We start from the raw sequence: 20,205 nt of genomic DNA on the forward strand, positions 1-20,205 counted from the left end.
GCTCCAATACCTGGGAGCTCTGCCGCACTCAGGCACCCCGGTCTTTCTGTGACCCCGAGGGTCCTGAGACCACACTGTCCCTTGAGGGTTCCACCCACCACCCCCCCCCCCCCGCGCATAGCCACTGGAGCGACGTCCCTCAGCGGAGCCGACTTCTAAAAATTCCGATTTTGTGCTCCAAGGCTCTATCACTTGCCAGAAGCGGCCGACGGAGGCCCCCTCCCCTGCCGTCTATCCTCCCGAATATCGCCTCGGATTCACTTCTCCGCATGTCCTACCTTCCAGTAAGTGGTCGCTCTTCTGTTCAGAGAGTTGTTGCTATTCTTTTCTTTGATCTCCTGTTGAGTTCATAGGTGTTCAGAATGGTTTGATCCCTATTCAGCTGAATTCCTGAGACCAGACGAAATCCAGGTCTCCTACTCCTCCGCCATCTTGCTCCGCCGGGAAAGGTATATCTTTATTTGCCCTAACTTTGAATTGAGATTTAGCATTTGTTTCTGTTATGAATGAGCTTACAAAACACAGTAGTATTAGCAGTACCTGGGACTTTGTCACTAGTAGAAATCACGGTTATTTTCATATCATGTTACAGTTGTTTCAGATATCTCAAAATATCATTAAATTCATCAGTACTCAGGAATTACAGCAGTTATTAGACCTGCCACTAGATTGCACATAATTGCAGTCTTTCTTTTGACAGATAGTCATGCAACACAACTGGCCGATGCTGAGCAGGGGAGGCATTTAGCCACCAAATTTTGAAGTCACATGGTCTCATATTGATGAGCCAGATATCTATGCTACTTTCCAATAATTCTTGCCTGCAGTTGTTGGTCAGTTAATATGTAGAGGTAAGTAAGTGGTTTTCATTGTTTGTCAAAGGTTGGCAATGTGGGGTGATTAAAATAAGAATTTTTTTTTTTTTTTAAGTAGGCTCCATTACCAGCGTGGAGCCCAATGCAGGGGTGAACTCATGGTCCTGAGATCAAGACCTGAGCTGAGATCAAGAGTTGGATGCTAAACTGACTGAGGCACCCAGGTGCCCCTGAAATAAGAATTCTTTAGCTCTCCTTGATATGCAGGCCACAATTGTAATCAGTCTTCACACTGATATGTCTTTAAAGAATAAATGTAACTTTAACTCACCTATGCTTTAAATGTGTTCTCTTGTTAGCTATTGAATGAATACAGAAACATATAATAATTACTACATCAGGTTGTCTTTTTATGTTTTGTTAGCTATATGTCCACATAATTGGTTTTTACTAGTATGAGTTTTGTTTTGTGGACTTGAAAATATCCTAAGAAGGGGTCAACAGGTGTCATCAGAGAGCCAAAAGGGCCCAGGGTCCAAAAAAGGTCTGGAGGGAGCCTGTGGTATGGCTGAGCCACAATGTGGAAGGAGCACAGGTCCCATGGAAGAGAGCCTGCCTATTACCTGAACATTCATCCAGGACTATTATGTGAGCAAAAAATAAACTTCTGTTGTTTTAATTTGGGGATTTATTGTTACCAGAGCATAGCCTACTTCATGCAAAGACATTGATCCATTGATTTGTAGCATTTGTTGTTACCCTGGGGAAGTTCAGAACCAGACTGGTATTTGTTCTGTGTCATTGCCCCACTTTATGTAATCCTCACTCCCTCCATTAAAAACAAGTTTTGGTTTTTTTTAAATGAATCCTTTTGTTCTGAAATTTCAAATGCTGTGCCCTCTGGTGGCTCCAATAATTATGCCAGGCCCTCAGTGGGCTTTTTTAAGTCTGTCAACTTGTATCTCTCGATCTGAGGAATTCTGTTATCTCTTAGGCAATGTTCTTATTTACTATTTAACAAATCACCCCCAAAACTTAGTGACCTAAAAGCATAACAATCATTTTATAACCTCTTATGGACCTGTGGAAAGCTCAGCTAAGTCGTTCTCTCTCATGAGATTATAGTCAGATGGTAGCTGGAGCTGGAACAGTGAGGACTGGAGTACCTGGGGGTTTACACCCCTGCCCCACCTTCTTCTCATGGTAGCCAGTGTGATCCTTCCACATAGCATAGCTTGGTCTGCCTTACAGCATTGTGGCCTTTGGGCAATCGGACTGCCGAATGGCAGCTCGGGGCCCCAGGGAAATTATTCCAGCAAACAAAGCAGAAGGAGGATTGCCTTTGATGACCTAGCTTTAGAAGTCACATACTGTATTGGTGAATACAGTCACAAAGACCTTTCCAGTTTCAAGGCCAAGGGAGTTAGATAGTATCTCTTAATAGGGGCATGGCAAGGTTTGAGAAAAGTGTGTGTGATATGAGGTGTTGCAGCCATCTTTGGGAAATACAACCTGCTACAATTTCCTGTTTCAGTTCTTTCATTATATTCTAATAGTCAGTTTTCATCCTCTGGACTAATCCTTTAATTTTCTTATCTATTCTCTCTTATTATCCCTCACTTTATCTTTTTGTTCTGCTTTCTAGGACATTTCATTGACTTTATCATCAACCTTACTACTGACTTTTACATTTTGACTACTATTTTTAATTTGTTCTTTGTTCCTTTTTATTTTTTAAAAATATTGTATCCTGTTTTTTTGTGTCATGGATACAATATCTTTTGTTATCTTCCTGAGGCTATGAATTAAAATTTATTTGAATTGTTCTGCTTCCTAGAATTCTTTCTTTTCTCTATGAGCTTTTTTCCCCTGTTTTTTCCTATGTTTGAGTCTTCTTAAATATTTGATTATTTTTGGACTTTTCTGATTGGAAGTGCATAGATGAGCTTGTGGACTGCTGTGTCTTGATCGGGTGGCCAGCTGGCTGTTTTATTGGGAATTCCAAATGCCAGAGTTTGCCAGTCTTTTCTCTGGGGCCATTTGGTTTCTCTGGAGAAGGCTTCTTCCATCTCCTGTGTGGGAGCCAAGCTGCTGGGGTCTGGAACTGAGATGGGAGGGACCTGGGGCGCTCATTACCATACAGACTCTGGTTTGATTTTCTCGGACCTTTTGATGTTCCCATTTTGGAGCCTCCCTGGTTCATACCATAACTCCAGAACAAATGTCAGGTCTCCTGCAGGTTTGGGAAGGTGTGATTGGCTGATTGTAAGCAGTAGGTGGGTGTCTAGAATGGTCTCATTACTCCTTTATGCAGGGTTTCAAATAATCCCTGTGTCTAGCCCTCTGCTTCACTTTGGTTTTCTTCAGTAGCTGGTGTCTCCCATTTTTTAATCATTCCTAAATTTTCTGAGGCCAGTAGGTTTTCCTCTCCATGATACCTCTGCAGATATAGGGTTTGAGTTTTCTTCTTTGCTAGGTCATATGCCATTCTGCCATCTGCTCTGTTTCTTATTGTGCTTCAAGGATTTAAATGTCTCCTCATTCTATTGAAGATGTAGTTGTGTTTCTGTTTCTTGCTTTATTTTATATTTTGGGTGGTATTCAAGAGGTGAAGGGATGGAATCTGGAAACCTTTTATGCCTCCAGTGTCACAGTGGGCTTTGTGGATGAGTGCCCCACAGGTCCCATGCTTAGGAGGGTCCAGCACTTGGTTTAATGCTCTACTGTTGTTTTCTTGAAATTTGTACTTGTTTTTGAGAAGTGTCCCTGTATTTTCATTTTGCACTGGGCCCTGCAAATTATGTCGCCTATCCTGTCCACTCTTAATCTCCCAATCCATCTTCCCTGCTGTCTGAGTGATTGTTTTGAAACAGAAACCCAATCATGTCAAACTCTTGCTCAAAAAGAATTCAGTGGCCCCAAAACCTTCAAGATGAAGTCCAAGAACACTAGTGTTGTGTCCAGCCACCATAAACACCCAAATGGACCACTACAGGGCCTGATAACTGGTCTCTCAGTTTCCATCTCTACCTCCCTAGAGTCCAAAGGGCCATCTTTAAAAGATAGGCTGGACAGGCTGTTCTTGTTCAAATCTCTTCACACTTAAAATACAGTGCAGGTCCTCACCCAGGCTCTCACAGCCTCCTGTGGTGTGAGTTTTGCTTATCCTCTGACCTCACCACACCCATCACCCTCTCCACACCCCCACTGGCCTCCTTGCTATTCCTTCCTGTTCTACCTGGAAAATCATTCTCCCAGGAAACTGCACTCTTTTCCTTGATGCAGACTGAAATGTCACTTTCTTAGAGGGGCTTCCTAGACAACTCCATCTAAAACAGTGTCTCTCGGGGCACCTGGGTGGCTTAGTCAAGTGTCTGCCTTCAGCTTGGGTCATGATCTCAGGGTCCTGGGATTGAGCCTGCGGAGCGGGCAGGTTCCCTGCTCAGTGGGGAATCTGCTCCCTCCCCCTCTTCCTTTGTCCCCCCCACTCATGCTCACATGTGCGCATTCTCTCTCTTCTTTCAAATAAATAAAATCTTAAAAAAAAATAAAATAGTATCTCTCATCATTCGCTATTCCCTTACCTAGCTTTATTTTTCTTCATATCATTGGCTACACTAAAATTATATTTGCTTATTTATTAATTATCTGTCTTTCCCAATAGCACATAAGTTTCATAAAGGCAGGAGTTTTGCCTCACTAAGTATTTCTTGAATAAAAAAATATTTTTTTGAATGGATACGTTTCAAGAAATATGCAGTAATCCTCACCACTGGGTAAGATATGAAAGCATAATCTCAACAGAGGTGTGTTTGGATTGAAAGAAGCTCTGGGTGCCTATGGGATGGTGGGAGGAAAAAAGGGGAAACCTGGTGGTGCTTTCCTGTGTGGGATTGGAGCCATCCTCTCTGATATGCTAAGGGGCTGGTTTAGGTGTCTCTCTGGGGCTCAAGAAGGTTGTCCCCTATGCATAGATCATATGTGGTTTACTTGTCCCTTTTCCTACTAGATTAGGAATACCTGCAGAATAGAGACTATTTCTTATTTATCTTTATTTTCCTCGAGCCTAGGGGGTATCTGGCACATAGGAAGTGCTCAATAAATGCAAATTGATAATGAATGAATAAAGCAATTCCAAACCACAAATGGCATCAAGAGCAGAAGCAACCCCTGAGAGAGAGGATGTCCATTATGAACTATGGATGTGATCTTATTTGGAAATAGGGTCTTTGCAGGTTTAATCAACTTAAGATGAGATCATTTTGCATTAGGATGGGCCCTAATCCAATGACTGGTTTCCTTTTAAGAAGAGGAAGATTTGGATACAGACGCCCACAGAGGAAGATGGACATGTGAACATGGAGGCAGATATAGGAGTTACGCTGCTCAAACCAAGGATTGCAGGCAATCATCAGAGGCTAGGAGAAGCAAGAAAATATTCTTTCCTCAAGCTTTGGAGGGAGCATGTGCCCCGATTTCAGGCTTCCAGCTTCTGAACTGCTAGAAAATACATTTCTGTTGGTTGAAGTCACCCAGTTTGTGGTACTTAGTCATAGCAGTTCCAGGAAACTCCTACAATCACCAAGGGTGTGAGTGTAGATAGTGGGTAGGGGGGTCCCAAGGATGGAGCCCTGGGAAACCGAATCTAAAAGAGGTCAGGAAGAAGAAGAAGATCCTGCAAGAAAGACTGAAAAGGCATGGCCAAGGAGGTAGGAGGAAGACCAGGAGAGTGAGATGTCCCAGAGCCAACATGAAGGGAGTATTTCAAGAAGATAGAAAGCCTGAGGTGTTCCAGATAAGGTGGTAACAATGAGGACTGAGAACTGGTCACTGGACTCGGCCATGTGGAGGTCACTGGTGACCTTGACTGGCCTCATTTTGGTGGAATAATTCATTTAAAATTAGAGAATGGGAGATGAGGAAGTGCAGATAGCAAGTAGACAATAACTTCCATTGTCCTTGATGGCATAGTTGGCAATGAGAATGATCTCATCTCATCCTTAACAGTGACCCTACAAGATGGGCATCATTATTTACAGAAAGGAAAACTGAGGCTCAGAGGTATTAGAGAATTTGTCTAAGTTCCCTGACAGAAAATAAGTGCCAGAAACAAAAGTTGAGGGCTTCCCAGGAAATGTTTCCATTTAAAGAAGCCTTTTCTCCAGCCCTTCACCTGGCCCATACCTTCATCTGGTCTTTCCTGATGTTCAGGGGCCGGTCCCCCTTCCCCATCCCCCAGAGGATTCTGCCCTGTGGGGTGGGGATGCACAGCGATGGGGAGCCTCATCTTAAAGGCTAGTCTGTTTCCTCTCTCCACTCTATGTCTTCAAGTAGAGGTTGAACACTCAAATGCCTCCAGGGGCTGGGCAGGTAATGGACAAGAGTTAAGTGTGTCCTGAATGGGATAATGGGAAATGGGTGAGGCTGAGGGCAAAGTTGAACAGAAGGACCCACCTGAAGGTGTTCAAATTCAAGTTTCAAAAACAGTGAGTCTGCCAACAAATGTGACTATGATTAAATTTGGTCCCAGGCCAGCATGTGGACTGAGATATTTTCAGTCACCCCATTATCCCTCCTATCCCAGGGGCTGGGGCCCTTACCCCTGAGGCTCCCTGTCCTGACACAAATGGGTGCCTCAAGCTCAACCACATGACCGATGTCTAAAGAAGACCGGATGTGAGGGCTGAGGAGACACTGTCACCCCACAGTCCCTGTCCAGACCTTTACCCTTTCCTGGGTCTTCATCTGCCTCTTCTCAATGTGTCTTGCCGACTGTCAACCCCTTATACTTGCCATATTCCACTTGTCTTTCCAGAACCCATTTTGCCCACCTTGGGTGTATGATCTGTATGGGCTACATCATGGCTTTCATGCCCTCTGGCTTCATGTTGGAATGGAAGCCTGACTAAAGGTCCAAGGGAACAGAGTGAGGGCAGAGCACCTATTGCCCTGGTTCCCTCCCCACAGGGCTGCTTTGGGCTTCACCAAAGGTCACAGCTCCTCTCAAGGCAGCCTTCTCTGACTCTCCTCCTGGTTCTTCTAATTACTCCTTCCCCTTGCCTTTTAGAAGTGGTTACATCTCTCTGCTTTTATAGCCCCAGGCACTGCACTATCCCTTGGGGTTTCCCCCATCTGTCCATATATACCTTTGTAAATAATAGTCCCTTTGTGCTGAGTTGAATGGTGTCTTCCCCACCAATTCATGTCCACCCAGAATCTCAGAACATGATCTTGCTTGGAAGGAGAGTTTTTGCAGATGTAATTAGTCAAGATGAGGTCATACCGATTTGGGGTGGCCCTAACTCCATTGGCTGGTGTCCTTGTAAGAAGGACATGTGAAGACACACAAGGAAGAAGGCCATATGGTGATGCAGGCAAAGATTGGAATGATTCGGCTACAAGCCAGGGGAACACCAAAGATTGCAGGCAACCACCAGAAACTAGGAGGGAGGCATGGGACAGTTTTCTCTCAGAGCCTCCAGAGGGAACTAACCTTGTTGACACCTTCATTTCAGACTTCTGGCTTCCAGAACTGGGAAAGAAGTAAATGTCTGCTGTTTTAGCCACCCAGTTTGTGGTTATTTGTTACAGAAGCCCTAGGAAACTTAATACACCATCAAATTTTCTTTCAATTCTTCAAACTCGAGTGTGCCATCTGTTTCCTGTGGGGACGCTGGCTGATAGAATTCTCTAGCTCATCTCCAGGGGCTTTCCATTACCCTCAGTAAGCCCTAAATCCTCACCTTGGAAACTAAGACCCTCCCACCAGGGTTCCACGCTGCTTTTCCAGCCCTCTTTTTGCCTGGTTCCCATAAAATGTGAATCCCTCGCCCCAGCCAAGCTGGCCTCTTGGCTCCTGATCCTGTTTTGCATTTGTTCCAGCTACTCTTTCCTGGTTCCTCTACCCAAATCTCATCCATTCTTAAACCCAACTCCACTCTTCCTCCCCCAGCAGAAAGCTTTCCAGACACCCCAGCCTGTGGAGATCAACCTTATTATCTCTTGGTGCCAACACACTCAGTCCTGGGGTGCCTGGGTGGCTCAGTTGGCTAAGCATCTGCCTTTGTCTGGGATCGAGTCCCACATCCGGCTCCCTGCTCAGCAGGGAGTCTGCTTCTCCCTCTCCCTCTGCCTGCCACTCCCACTGCTTATACTGTCTGTCAAATAAACAAGTAAAATCTTAAAAAAAAAAAAAAACAAACCCACACTCAATTCGGCATATGGGGGGTACACACCAGTGGCATTACACGGCGTCCTGTGTGTGCTTCTCCCCAACTAGACTGCAAGCTCCATGAGATCAGGAAGAGTGCCATATTTCTCATGTCAGGTCCCACAGTGCTGGGCACATGGGAATGAAAGTGAAGAAAAGTCTGACCTGTTTCTGGAACTGATGCTGTTAGTGTACTACCAGGGGAAGAAGCAGGACCTTCTAGGTTCCAAGGAGAACCTGGGGTCCACAGCTCAGTGACTCAACATGGGGTCTTTGGAACTGAGTAGCTGCAACCCATCGGTGACATCATAGTAGGGATAGAGGCCTTCAGTCCCTGGACTTCCATGGATTCAAAGAGACACTGCAAGAGGTGGAAAAGAGAATTCCCCCTTCTCTCTCAATTACATCTTTCCTCTCATCCCCTCTCACATTTCAGTTCACACCCCAGACTCTATAAAAGAGTAAGTCTGACTGATTCCCCTACTAGAGGTGTGTGTTGGGAGAGAGGGTGTGTGGGAGGTTCTAATCCTCCAGCCTGAAGAATCAGACTTCTCCTCCTTATCCTTCACCCTCCTCTCCCCTGAAAACTCCTCTGACTCACTGATATTTCTAGTCACCAGCTCACTCCCGCCCCAGCTTTCAATTTCTCTATTTCTCTTCTTTTTAGAGAAAATGAAGAGACACCCTGTTGTAGAATCCATCTCTAAGTCCTTGCACCTGGAGGAAGACAACTTCCTTTGGAAAGAGGCGGAGTGAGTACTGTACTGGGACCAGGTGTGGGGGGAGGAGGGGAGGGGGCTCTGTCTTTGCATTTTCTTTATTTCTCTTTCAACTGATCTGAACTTCCCCCCTTTTAGGAAAGCCAGGCACCCCAAGGGATCAAGATGGGAGGCAGAGGAAAGCCTAAGGGCTCTGCCCCCTCTCTCATTGGGGAATAAGTTCTGCTTCTCTGTGCTCCATGGCCCTGAGCCCTGCCTCTGTGGGTGTAGTCTGAGGACCAAAGCAGTGCTGCACCCCCGACCCCTCCAGTTTCCTGCCCAGCCTCTTGGGTGTTCCCTAGCTTGTCAAAAGGGAAGAAGCAGCTGTCTCCTCCAGTGATTATCTTCAGGGCTCAACTCTCCCAGAGTTCTCTAAAGCCCAAGGCCAAGGCCAAGTCCCAGATGCTATCTTGGCACAGGTCAAGAACTTCCTGCAATGCCATGCCACTGCACAAGCTGGTATCCATGGGCGTGTGGCCCCGGGGACTTCTTGACCCACTCCCCCAGTCCTTGCCAGAGAAATTACTGCACCCTATATCCCTTTGGGAAAGAGCCATCTCCCCAGCCAAAGAGCCATCTCTCCAATGATATTGCTTGCAGAGGGTGCCCCAGTCCTCTCTACCATTCTTGTTTAAATAAAAATGTATTTAGTCAATTGTGGTCTTTCTCTCATATCTACTGAAAGCACAGTAATTGTTTGAACTGAGAATATATTTTATCTTCTCATTCTACTACCACTTGGGTTTTTCAGGGTCCTGATCTTATAATTGAGGGTGTTAATGGTTTTTTAGTTATGGCTGCCTGTTACCTTGTGTATAGGGGGTACTGTGACCTTTGGATTTTTTTCTCTAGTGTCCAGTTCCAGTGGGCCATAGAGTCAGAACTACCTGAGGTCAATTTCCATAAATCCATAAACCTGGTGGAATTTTGACTGGAATTGTATTGAATCTTTATATCAGTCTGGTGAGAACTGGTATCATTAAAATACGAGTCTTCTCATTCCTGAACATGGTATATCACTATGTTTATTTAGGTCCTTAAATTCTCCTAGTAATGGCTTGTAGTTTCGGTGTAGAGGTCTTGAACATTTTTCATTACATTTGTTCCTGGGCACTGGATAAGTTTTGCTGCTGCTGTAAATTGTATTTTTTATAAGGAATTTTTCTAAGTACTGGTGATGGGTAGTGTAGGAAGGAGAGCCTCTGCAACACTTACCTTCATCTTTTTTCTAAAAGAACAGTTTTATTGAGATATAATTCACATACTATACTTCACCCATTAAAAGTGTACAATTCAATGGTCGTTAATATATTCACAGATATGTGTGATCATCATCACAATCCACTTTAGAACATTTTATCACCTTGCAAAGAAACCACATACCTTTTAGATATTACCCACCTATTACTGCATTGCTTTTCATAATCTTATTTTCTATTTTTTGTTGCTGGTATAAAGAAATATAATTTATCTGAGTTTATCACTTGCATTTAGTGACTTGGTTAATTCTATTAATTCTAGTAGTTTGTAAATTCTTTTGGGTTTACTATGTACAACTTAATGTCATCTATGAATAATAATATTTTGACTTTTCCCTCCCCAATCTTTAAGCCTTTTATTTCTTTTTCTTGTCTCATTGTCCTAGCTAGGATATCTAATGCAATGTTGAATTGAAAGTTGAAGTGGACATCTTGTCCTGATCTAAAGGATGAAACTCACTATTTCATCATTAAATATAATGATTGCTGTAGGGTTTTGTTTTATTTGTAAATAGTCTTTTTCAGGTTCAGGATGTTCCTTATAAACTTACTAAGTGTTTTTATCATGAATTGGCCACCCGAGTTCAAATCTTGAATCTTCCACTTATTAGTCAATAAATGACTTTGACTTTGTGAAAGTCATTTACCTTCTTTGAGCCTGTTTCTCTATCTTAAGTTGGGGGAAGGAATTTCTATCTTCAAGTTTCTTGCAAAGTTGAGAATATTTATAAATAACACCCAACCCATAGTAGGCGCTCAACTAAATGCCTGGTGTTACATTATGCCTTTTTTTTTTTTTCAATCATTTTCCTCCTGTTGCATATATGCCCCATGAAGGTTTGCTTTGCCTCTGTTGTTCTGTGCTGTGTCCTTAGTGTTTAAGAACAGTGCCTGGAATAGACAAATGGCTTCAGGCAAGAACTTTTTTGATTAATCAATGTCAATTCCCTCTTTTCTAGAATCCTATGACTATGAATCATGGTTCTGGGGCCTGGAATTATACTTGCCCCTAGAGAATCACATAGTTCTCTTGGGCACTTCCAAAGTTCAGTGCCAACTTTCCTTTTGACCTTTAAAAAATGTCATGTTTTCCCTTCTAGGTTTTTTTTTTAAAGGTTTTATTTATTTATTTGTCAGACAGAGAGAGAGAGAGAGAGAGAGAGAAATAGGGAGCAAGCACAAGCGGGGGGGGGGGCAGCAGGCAGAGGGAGAAGCAGGCTCTCCTCTGAGCAAAGAGCCCGATGTAGGACTCCATCCCAGGACCCTGGGATCATGACCTGAGCTGAAGGCAGATGTTTAACCAACTGAGCCACCCAGGCATCCCTCCTTCTAGGTTATTTAATCAATATCTGCAATCTCTTCCTCCCTAACTTGCTATACATCAATGATAGAACTCGAGGGTTGAGTCCCAGCCTTCCCAGATGCACTGCAGGGCAGTGGACAAGTCCCTCCCCATGAGTCTCTTAGACCTTAGAGATTTCCTTCAGTTGTGATTCCAGTGCAGATGGGATGCTTGTGGTCTTACAAATCTCAGAGGAATCTGCTTTGCTTTATCGAAGTCTCTCCTGAGAGCAGCAAAGAAACCAGGTCCAGGATGAACCTTCTAGACCCCCAGCAAGTTCTGAAATCAGGGAGGTGAATGAGGAACTTGTAGCCTGAGGGATGAAGACCAGAACTGGGACACCTCTGGGTACTCCCTAATGCCACCTCCCCTCAGTTCATATCGGGTCTTCCAGAAAACACCCTTCTCTGTCCTAGAATGCCTTTCCTTTGCCACCAAATCCTTTTTATCCCCTAGATCAAGAATTCTCAACCTTGGCACCATTGACATTTTGCACCAGATAATTCTTTGTTATGAGGGCTGCCCTGTGCATTGTAGGATGTTTAGCAACATCCCTGACCTCTAGCTACCATGTGCTTGTAGTTATGATAGTGCACTCGGAGTTATGATAACCAAAAATGTCTTCAGACAATGCTAAATGGCCCCCGGAAGACAATACTGTCCCTGGTTGAGAACCACTGCTCCAGATGATCCTCTGAAGCTCCCTTTTCATCAACCTCTCCGCAGCTCAAATTGTCTGTTTCTCGGCCAGCCTTTCCTCCCCAGCTTATACTCATCCCCCCTCCTCTGAACTCTGAGTCAGCCTGAACCGGAGCTGCCACCATGCCTGGTAAGAATAGCGTCCAGCATTTACAGAGCACCTGTTGCTGTTGCACAAATTATCTGATGAAATCCTTACAACAGCCTTGTGAGCAAGTTGATGTATGGTCCTCTCCATGTTTCAGATACTATCCAGAGAGGTAAAGTCACTTGTCCAAGGTCACACAGTTGGTAAGGGGTGGATAGGGAATTCAAATCCAGGCTGTCGGCTCACAGGATCATAAACTATTCACTCTATACCACTGGATATTTCCTCAATTGTTTCACTTAAGTTCGTCTACTTCCAGACTAGACCAAAAACCCTTTGAGGGCATTTGTGGATGCTCCATGGTGCTGAGCAAGGGCAGGAGGGTCCAGTATGACGTTAGTGATTGGCTTCCTGCTATTATGGGGTTTGAGACATTAGAACAGGAGTGTGTATGGGTGAAACAGGATTGAGGGGAAGAAAAATCTTAATTTGAAGCTTAAATATATATTCACAAAATGCATTTAGCATAGGTGCACATCTCAATGAACTTTCACAAACTGAACACACTTGTATAACCTGATCAAGAATCAGATCACCAGGGGCACCTTGGTAGCTCAGTTGGTTAAGTGTTAAGCATCTGCCTTCAGCTTGGGTCATGATCTCCGGGTCCCGGGATCCAGCTCCATGATGGAGGGGAGTTCTGCTTTTCCCTCTCCCTCTGTGTGTGCGCACGCTCCCTTTCTCAAATAAATAAATAAATAAAATTTTTAAAAAATCAGATCACCATCAGCTCAGAAGCTTCCCTCATACTCCCTTCTCCTCATCCTCTCTTGAAGTAACTACCATCTCGCTTTCTGATAGCATAGATTCCTTTTGCCTCTTCTTGAACTCTTAATAGATGGAAACATGTACTATGTACTCCTTCATGTCTGGTTCTTTTGCCCAATATTGTCTGTGAGAATCATCCATGTTGCATATAGCAATAGTTCATTCTTTTCTCTGTAGTATTCTGTTGTGTGCCTATACCAATTGATTTATTTATTCTATTGATAGTGGACTTGGTAGTTTCCACTTTGGGGCTATTGTGAAGGGTTCTGCTGTGAACGTTATTGTATATGTCCTTTGGTGAACACACTATACATTTCTGTTGGAGCAATGCCTACCTATAGAATTGCTGGCTCATAAGTATGCATGCTTCAGCTTCAGTAGACACTGAAATTTTCCCAAAGTTTTTGCATCTGGAGACTTTTAGAGCCATACTTAACTACCCCCCCCCCCACCCACTCCCTTGCTTTTCTGAAGAGGTGGGAGGAGAGAAGTGGTATGGCTTTTCTGGACTCTTCTAGATGACCACTCTACTCAGAACCTTCTTTATAGGTAAATAATGTCAGAGATGAAAGGGATGGTACAGATCCCAAGTCCAAGACTCTCCTTATGCACAGGGAGAAACTGAGGTTCATTGACAGGGGTTGTCTGGTCCAAGGTGAGTGGCATGGTTCTAGCCTGGTCTAGAAGCTAAGTTTCTGGATTCTGGATGCCATTTTGTTTTTTGAGTACCCGAAGAAAGATGGTCATCTGGCAGGTGATGGAGTGGAACTAGATGCACCATTGGACCCACCAGAATTGCATGTGAAGCATGTGGGGGAGGTGGGACTGGTGAGCTGTCTTGCTTCCTATATTTTCCTTGAGTCTGGGCTGAAGCCAAGGAAAACAGAAGCCTGGCTGCTCCTCTCACCAGGGGAAGTCAAAGTGAGGGGCTTTACAATTAGAGTCTGGAAAATCTTCCACCTCACGGCCTCCTCCCTGCAACAACCCCCCCAATCCAGGGAGAGGACTGGGGGGAGGGCTCTGTTGGCAGTAGGGACAGGGTTTCCAGAGTCTGGAAACAAGATGGGCTTCCCCCTCAAGGGGCTCACAATCTTAGGTAAAACCAGACAGACCTTGGGCGTAGAGCAAAACCCATTTATCACATACTAAAATTCCATTCACTAGGAACCTGGCAGGAGCCCTGAACCAACCTGCGCGGAAACAGCTAAGCCTGAACGACCGCCAGCTCCAGTCTCAATCCTTACCTGGTGCCCCAGACCCACCCCTATTCCTGCAGCCCTGAAACTTACTCAGCCTGGCCCCCGCCCCACCTGAAACTCCCGTTTCATTTTCAAAGAAGCGGTTTAAGCAGACAATCTGGAAGGGATAGAAAACGTCCCACCACCTTGCGCCAACTTCCCTTACCTCACACTCCCTCCCCAGACCTACAGGTCCCCACCAGATAGTTGAGACCTAAGGCAAGGATGAAAGAAGGGTAGCTTCTCTTTGCAAACTCTTTTGGCACCCCTCTTCCTTCCCTCCCCAACCATCTGCCTTCCCGCCCCGGCTCCCGCACCGGGCTGGGGAGCCAACTAAATCTGATCAAAATGCAATTGCCATGTCGTTAAGGTATTTGAATTTAAAAAAAAAAAAAAAAAAAAAAAAAACAACTCCCGAGAAAGAAAGTATTTGATGGCTAATAATCTCATTTCAATATAATGGGACCTTCTTCTGCAGAGAGCAAGACAGGTTAAGAGATATAATTATGACTTTGCAAACTCTCTCCTAAGCGCGGGAGACGCGCTGACAGGTCTGCGCGCGGCTGCGCCCGACTCCGCTCGCTCCGAGGGGAGACGCTTTGTCTGCAGGGCCCGTTAAAGAAACACGGTCCCTTTTCCCCCCCCTCGGCCTACATTGCAATTTAACTGTCAGTCGCGTCTTCTCCCCTGGATCGGTGTCGGCGTCCCACGCGAGGGTCTGGGTGGGGTGGGAGAGGGGGACCGGACTGAGAGGAGGGGGAAAGGAGGAGAGCGAGGGGCTGACACGTCAAACGCTGCCCCGGGAACCGGGAGCTGGGCTTTCCAACCCGCTCCCTCGGGGCCTCTTTAAGGTCACGTCTGCACCGCAGGCTCCGGGAGGAGCGATGATTGGGGGTGGGGAGGGATTCTGGCAGCGCAGATTGACCGCCCAGCTCCGAAGTGGGCCTTTTTGAAGGACCTCAAAGGAACGGAATCCTTTCTGGCCGAATTGCTTGGTTTCAGCTGATGGAAAGGGATCGAATCAGGGGAGAGATGGGGGTGATGCCGTTCATGTCCACTTTAATCTCCCCCTACACTCTAAGCAAACTTTTTTCCTCTCTTTACTTCAATGGGAGAAAAATACCCGTTTGGAGCCCAGATAGGAAATCCTCAAGAAAGGGGACTTTTCTTTTCTTTTCTTTTTTTTATTTCGCCCCTTCACGAAAGTTCGAGAAAGGAAATCTCCGATGCGGTGTATACGTGTGTGTTTGGGGAGGCGGGTGGAGGCAAGCGAACGATCCCGCACTCTTTTAAAAAGGAGTATTGATTGCCGTTCAGGTCGAGAGACTTGGGGTAAAGTCAAGGCCAGGATCTCCAGAGGCGTTTGAGCCGCGGCAGCCATTGAACTGCGGGCGCAGCGGCGCCCAGGAACCCGGGACGCCGAGTTGCAAGTGTGACGAGTGTGCGCGCGCGTGAGTGCGCACGTGTGTGAGTACGGCTCCCAGGAGAGCGCTCGGCTCCAAACGCAGTCGATAGTCGGAGCTGAAAAGCGGAGGCAGGGACTCACTACAGACAGACCGACAGACCGACACGCCTGTCCCGAGAAAAGGAGCAGGGGTTAAAGGGGGCCGGAGGCCATTGGGGTCCCCGCCTTCGCTTGTCCCCGATTCTCGAGAAGCTGATGGGAGCTTTGCTCTGGGTATTCCCGGCCGTTCTCTGCACCGCCCACCTTCGCAATGAAGGAATTCGGAGGAAGCGGGTGCGCCACCGCCCCTCCCCAACCCTCCAACCCCCAAGCTCCAGGCCCCTCGAACGGTGGCCCGCCAGCGGTGAGGCCCGGGTGAATCTCTGTGCCGTTCTGATCGGCGGGGCCGCTAGGCCACCGGACGCAGCGACCCCTTCTCAAGTTGTTGAGGCTACGGAGCCCGGGTCCCGGGATCCCCTCAGATCCCCGCGCCTGGGGCAGGGGACTGTTTGCACGCACATGCATTCACGGCGACTCCCCAGAGTCATTCGAGGGGGGAGCAATAAAAACGAGGTTGGCGCTGTCGTACGTCCAGCGTGTACGGTACACCCAGCGGCGTATCCTCGAAGTGGGGTTTGGACAGGAGCAGGGTCATCCTCACTCGCCCTTCGGCTCCCCCTGGCGGCCCGGGACGCAAGTTTTCCCCGCCGCGGAAGACCTGGGGAGGACGAGGCCTCGGGAGAGAAGCGACGCTCACCTGGTTGGGCTGGGCAGGGCACCCCGCGCGCCCCAGCACACTACCGCTTCGGCTTCGTCGGGCCCGCGGTGGCCTTACTGTGCTGTGGCGCCCCTAGCTTCCCGGCCGCGCACCACAGGATGGGAAGGGGACACATCTGGAGGTAGCGCCCCTCCCCCCCCCCCCGCCGATCCACTCATTAGGCAGTAGTTTGCCAGGCGGGTTTCTGACACCCCTTGCCATTTCGTCTTGGTGTTTAATGATCCCAGGACTGAGGCCTGGCGCGCGGCCGCCGCAGGGGAGCGATGCCGACAGGAGCCATGTGGCCACGAGGGCGCGGGATTCGGCTGGGGCTCCCCGGGTGGCGCTCTGGAGGCGGGGGCCTGGCCCGGTGGGGGGCGCCGGCGAAGGTGGGCTCGGGCCGGGCGCGCCGCCGTCGGGGTCAGGGGCGAAGGGGCAGGCTGAGGGCAGCGCGCGGGGAGCCGGCGCGGCGGCTCGGGTTACCGCAGCCCGGCCCTCCCACCCGCAGCTCGGGCGCGGGGGCCCGGTCGGACTCGGGCCGTCCCCCGCTGTTTGCATTTCTCTGGCAGGCGGCGGGGCTTGGGTTGAAAGGAATCGCCTCCATTTGGAACGTTGTTTATTTTTCTTAACTAGCCAGCGCCGACAGACGACCTCGAGAGCACGGCGGCCGGACTCGGCCGAGCCCTCGCTGGGAAAGGGGTCAGGACAAGGGGCGGCCCGACGAGAGGGCGCTGAGAGCCCCCGCCGGGGGAATGCGCCCGGGTCCCCTCGCGGCCAGGGTGGGGGAAGGGTCGCGGTGGGGCGGAGAATGACTTTCTTCTACGTAGGAAAACATACTTTCTTCTGTCGCGGTTACCTTAGCTTTGACCTTGCGCGAGGCAGGGCGGCGAAGCGGTTAAGCTTTCGGGCTTCGGCGTCCGGCGGCCTTGGATTTCAGTTCCGCTTCCTCCAGTTTTAGCTCCTTGACCTTGAGCAAGGCGTCTTTGTGCCTCAGTTTCCTCTTTTCTCAAATGGATACAACGTAGTGCTTAGCTCTTTGGGTTGTTGCAAGGACTGAATGAGATCATTCACCTAAACCCTTAGCGCAGGGCCTGGAACTTGCCAAGAGCTCAGGAGAGGTTAAGCCCCTCTTGGGGCTGTGGGTGTTTGTGGTGCTCTGGCCACGCGAGGGTGCAGCCAGCAACTGCTCGGCCCACAGGGAAGGGGCTAGAGCTGGAGGCCCACGACTCTCAAGCTCTGGGGAGAGGTGCGGGCTGGGGAGAGTTCTGAGCGTTTTGACATGATATAAAATGCAAATGATATTCAAAGCAAGATGCTAATGAGGATCTATTCTTTGAGCGTCCACAGCCCCGGCAGTGCCCAGAATAGTGGCGGAGCTGGTGTGAACTCAAGCATGGGCAGGGTCCTGCAGCCCAGGTCTCGGGTGTGTGTGTGCCCGTGTGAGTGTGTGAGTGTCGGCGCGCGCCTGCTCCGGAATGTGCGTAGCCGGCTCCGGGTGTGCTCGCGCCGTCATGAAAATGAGGTCAGGGAAGGTCGTTCCACTCTGCAGCATAAATCAAGGAGGAAAGGAGAATGGATGTGAGAGACAGTCCCTGGAGACCGCCCCGCGAGAGGCAGCGCGAGGGAAGAGGGAGGGGGAAAAAGTTCTGCGGAGAATAGGCGAGAAGCTGGCCCAGGCAATCTCCCTCCCCGCGCTTCTCGCCCGGGCGGCGGGTCCCTTCGCGGAGCAGCGGCGCCCTGAACCCAGCTGAGATTCGCGCCTGTAATCCCCCAGGCTCCCAGGGACTTTTCCTGTTCCCCCCCTCATTTAAATGTTCCTCATCTAAGCGCTCTTTGTGTGAACGCTGAAGCTCCGTGCACCCAGCCTGCTCAGGAGCTTGTAGGCGCCTACGTGCACACGCCAGTTGCACACAAAATTGCACACTTGTTACTCGCGCGCACAACCGCTGGGGCTCGCAGTCAAACGTTCCGGAGCCGGCGGCTCTCCGCTATCCTCCCGCCGCGCCCTCTCTCCACGCGGTTTGCCTCCCGGGTCTGGCCAACACCCACTACGGCCGCGCGCGGGCCCCTCTTGCTCTTCGCCTTCCTCCCGCCGCCGGGAGAACGCGGTGCTCCAGGCCGGTGTTGCTCGGCGCGTATCCTGTGACCCTAACCAGGAATCTCCGGAGGCTCGGGCCGCCCTGGGCCGGAACGGAGGCACAAATGCCGGGCGACCCGGCTCTCAGGGGAAGGGGACGAGCGTGCAACAATCTGGGATGGAGGAGAGAGAGGGAGAGGGGCATCTCTTACCTCTCTCTTGCATCTTTGAGACTTCAGGGCCAGAGGGCTGAATGGGGGCAGGGGACGGTGCAGAGACCGCCCGCCTCCCCTTGGAACATCTGTAGCGCCCAGAGGCTTTGCTCTCCGCGGGCACGATGGCTACCTCCAAAAATGGGAAGAGAGCAGGGAAGAGGATGGACTGAGCCCAGGGTCTGCACTTTGGACCCAGATCAGATTTATTTCCCATCCCATTCTCTTTGTGACAATGAGCAAGAACAACGATGACACCTAAGAGCCTGTACAGGAGGCACAAAATAGGTGCACTAATGTAGTGAATGAAATGTACAAAGAGCTGTCACCACCACGACTCTTCCTGAGCTTCCACATTTGTAGATTAATTCATTAAGTCATGAATTTATTCAACAAATATTTAGTGAGCTCCGACTGACAGAGAAAAGGGATGCCAAGAGCCTGGCCTTCTGGGCACTTACATTCTCCTGGGACAGAAAGACAGGAAACAGATAAACTCAGACACATCATATGATGTCAGGCAGGGCAGTCCTCTGTGCGGGGAATGAAAGATTATACTGGGTTGGAGAGACCCTCCTGGGGAGGAGGCAGAGGCCTGAATGAAGTAAGGGAATGAGCCATGCAGACTGCTGGAGGGACAGAGTCCCAGGCAAAGGGAGCTGGCAGTGCAGTGGTGGAGACATGGGAAGCCTGGGATACAGCCTGCAGGGAGGAGAGAGGAAGGAGGTGAAATGGAAGGTCAGGCCCAGCTTTGTAGGTCATGGTGGGGAGTTTGGGATTATATACCAGGTGTGATTGCAGAGCCACTGGAGAATTTTTAAGCAGGGACTGAAACAACTTAGTTTGTGTTTTTAAAAATGATAAACAAAGAGAATTTAACTAACTTGTCCATGGTTTCCAGGTCTGTGAGTGTCTTAACCCAGATCTCTAAATGTGTCCCCGTCCAAAATAGCAAATAGACAAGCTTAGGTAAGATCGCTCCAGAAGGGGCCCAGGAGATGTCGTGAAGGGTACTCTGTCCCTCCCACCCATACTTTTGGGAAGGTTCCGGAATGGGACAATGGGTAGGGTCTCTAAATCTGCCAGCTCGGGTGTCTGGTCTGTGGGCGAGGATCCCCAACCTGAGGATCTCTGGCGTTTTCAATTCCGGATTCCCCACCCCACCTGCTGCCTTTGCCCTGCCTACCTGGGCCTTTACCGGCTGTGGAGACGCTGGAGAGTCGGATCGAGGGCAACTCTGGCACAGGAGGGTAAGACATAGTCTCCCCGACGCTCCAATTCCGCCGCTCTTTAGGCTGCGGCGTTCTTTCCGCAGAGTGAGTCTGGTTGTGCTCAGACCGGCACTGTGGTCCCGCACCGCCGCTCGGTGGCCAAGGACGATACTGCAGCCGGAGTCGGTACAGGATGCAGAACGTACCAGAGACCGCAAGGGGCGCAGGAACAGGTTTAGTGATGGCGTGCCAGGTGCCAGGTGCCCT

At 48.7% G+C, this 20,205-nt stretch overlaps 2 long non-coding RNA genes across 2 annotated transcripts in view; one reads left to right on the top strand and one right to left on the bottom strand.

Annotated features, from left to right (window-relative positions):
* Positions 1–8,401: 8,401 nt before the first annotated feature.
* The window catches only part of LOC113927336, a 30,702-nt gene continuing 18,898 nt past the window's right edge, over positions 8,402–20,205 (top strand). Inside the window, exons 1-2 of the long non-coding RNA XR_003521584.1 lie at positions 8,402–8,486; positions 8,693–8,777. This is a non-coding gene — a long non-coding RNA (uncharacterized LOC113927336). The remainder of the gene's footprint in view (positions 8,487–8,692; positions 8,778–20,205) is intronic.
* Positions 17,151–20,033, bottom strand: LOC113927337. Its single transcript, XR_003521585.1, has 3 exons — positions 19,914–20,033; positions 18,728–18,856; positions 17,151–17,981 (listed from the first exon to the last, which is right to left on the bottom strand). It is a non-coding gene; the product is annotated as an uncharacterized LOC113927337 (long non-coding RNA).

Source organism: Zalophus californianus, chromosome 7 (assembly GCF_009762305.2).
Source record: "Zalophus californianus isolate mZalCal1 chromosome 7, mZalCal1.pri.v2, whole genome shotgun sequence".
Lineage (NCBI taxonomy): Eukaryota > Metazoa > Chordata > Mammalia > Carnivora > Otariidae > Zalophus > Zalophus californianus.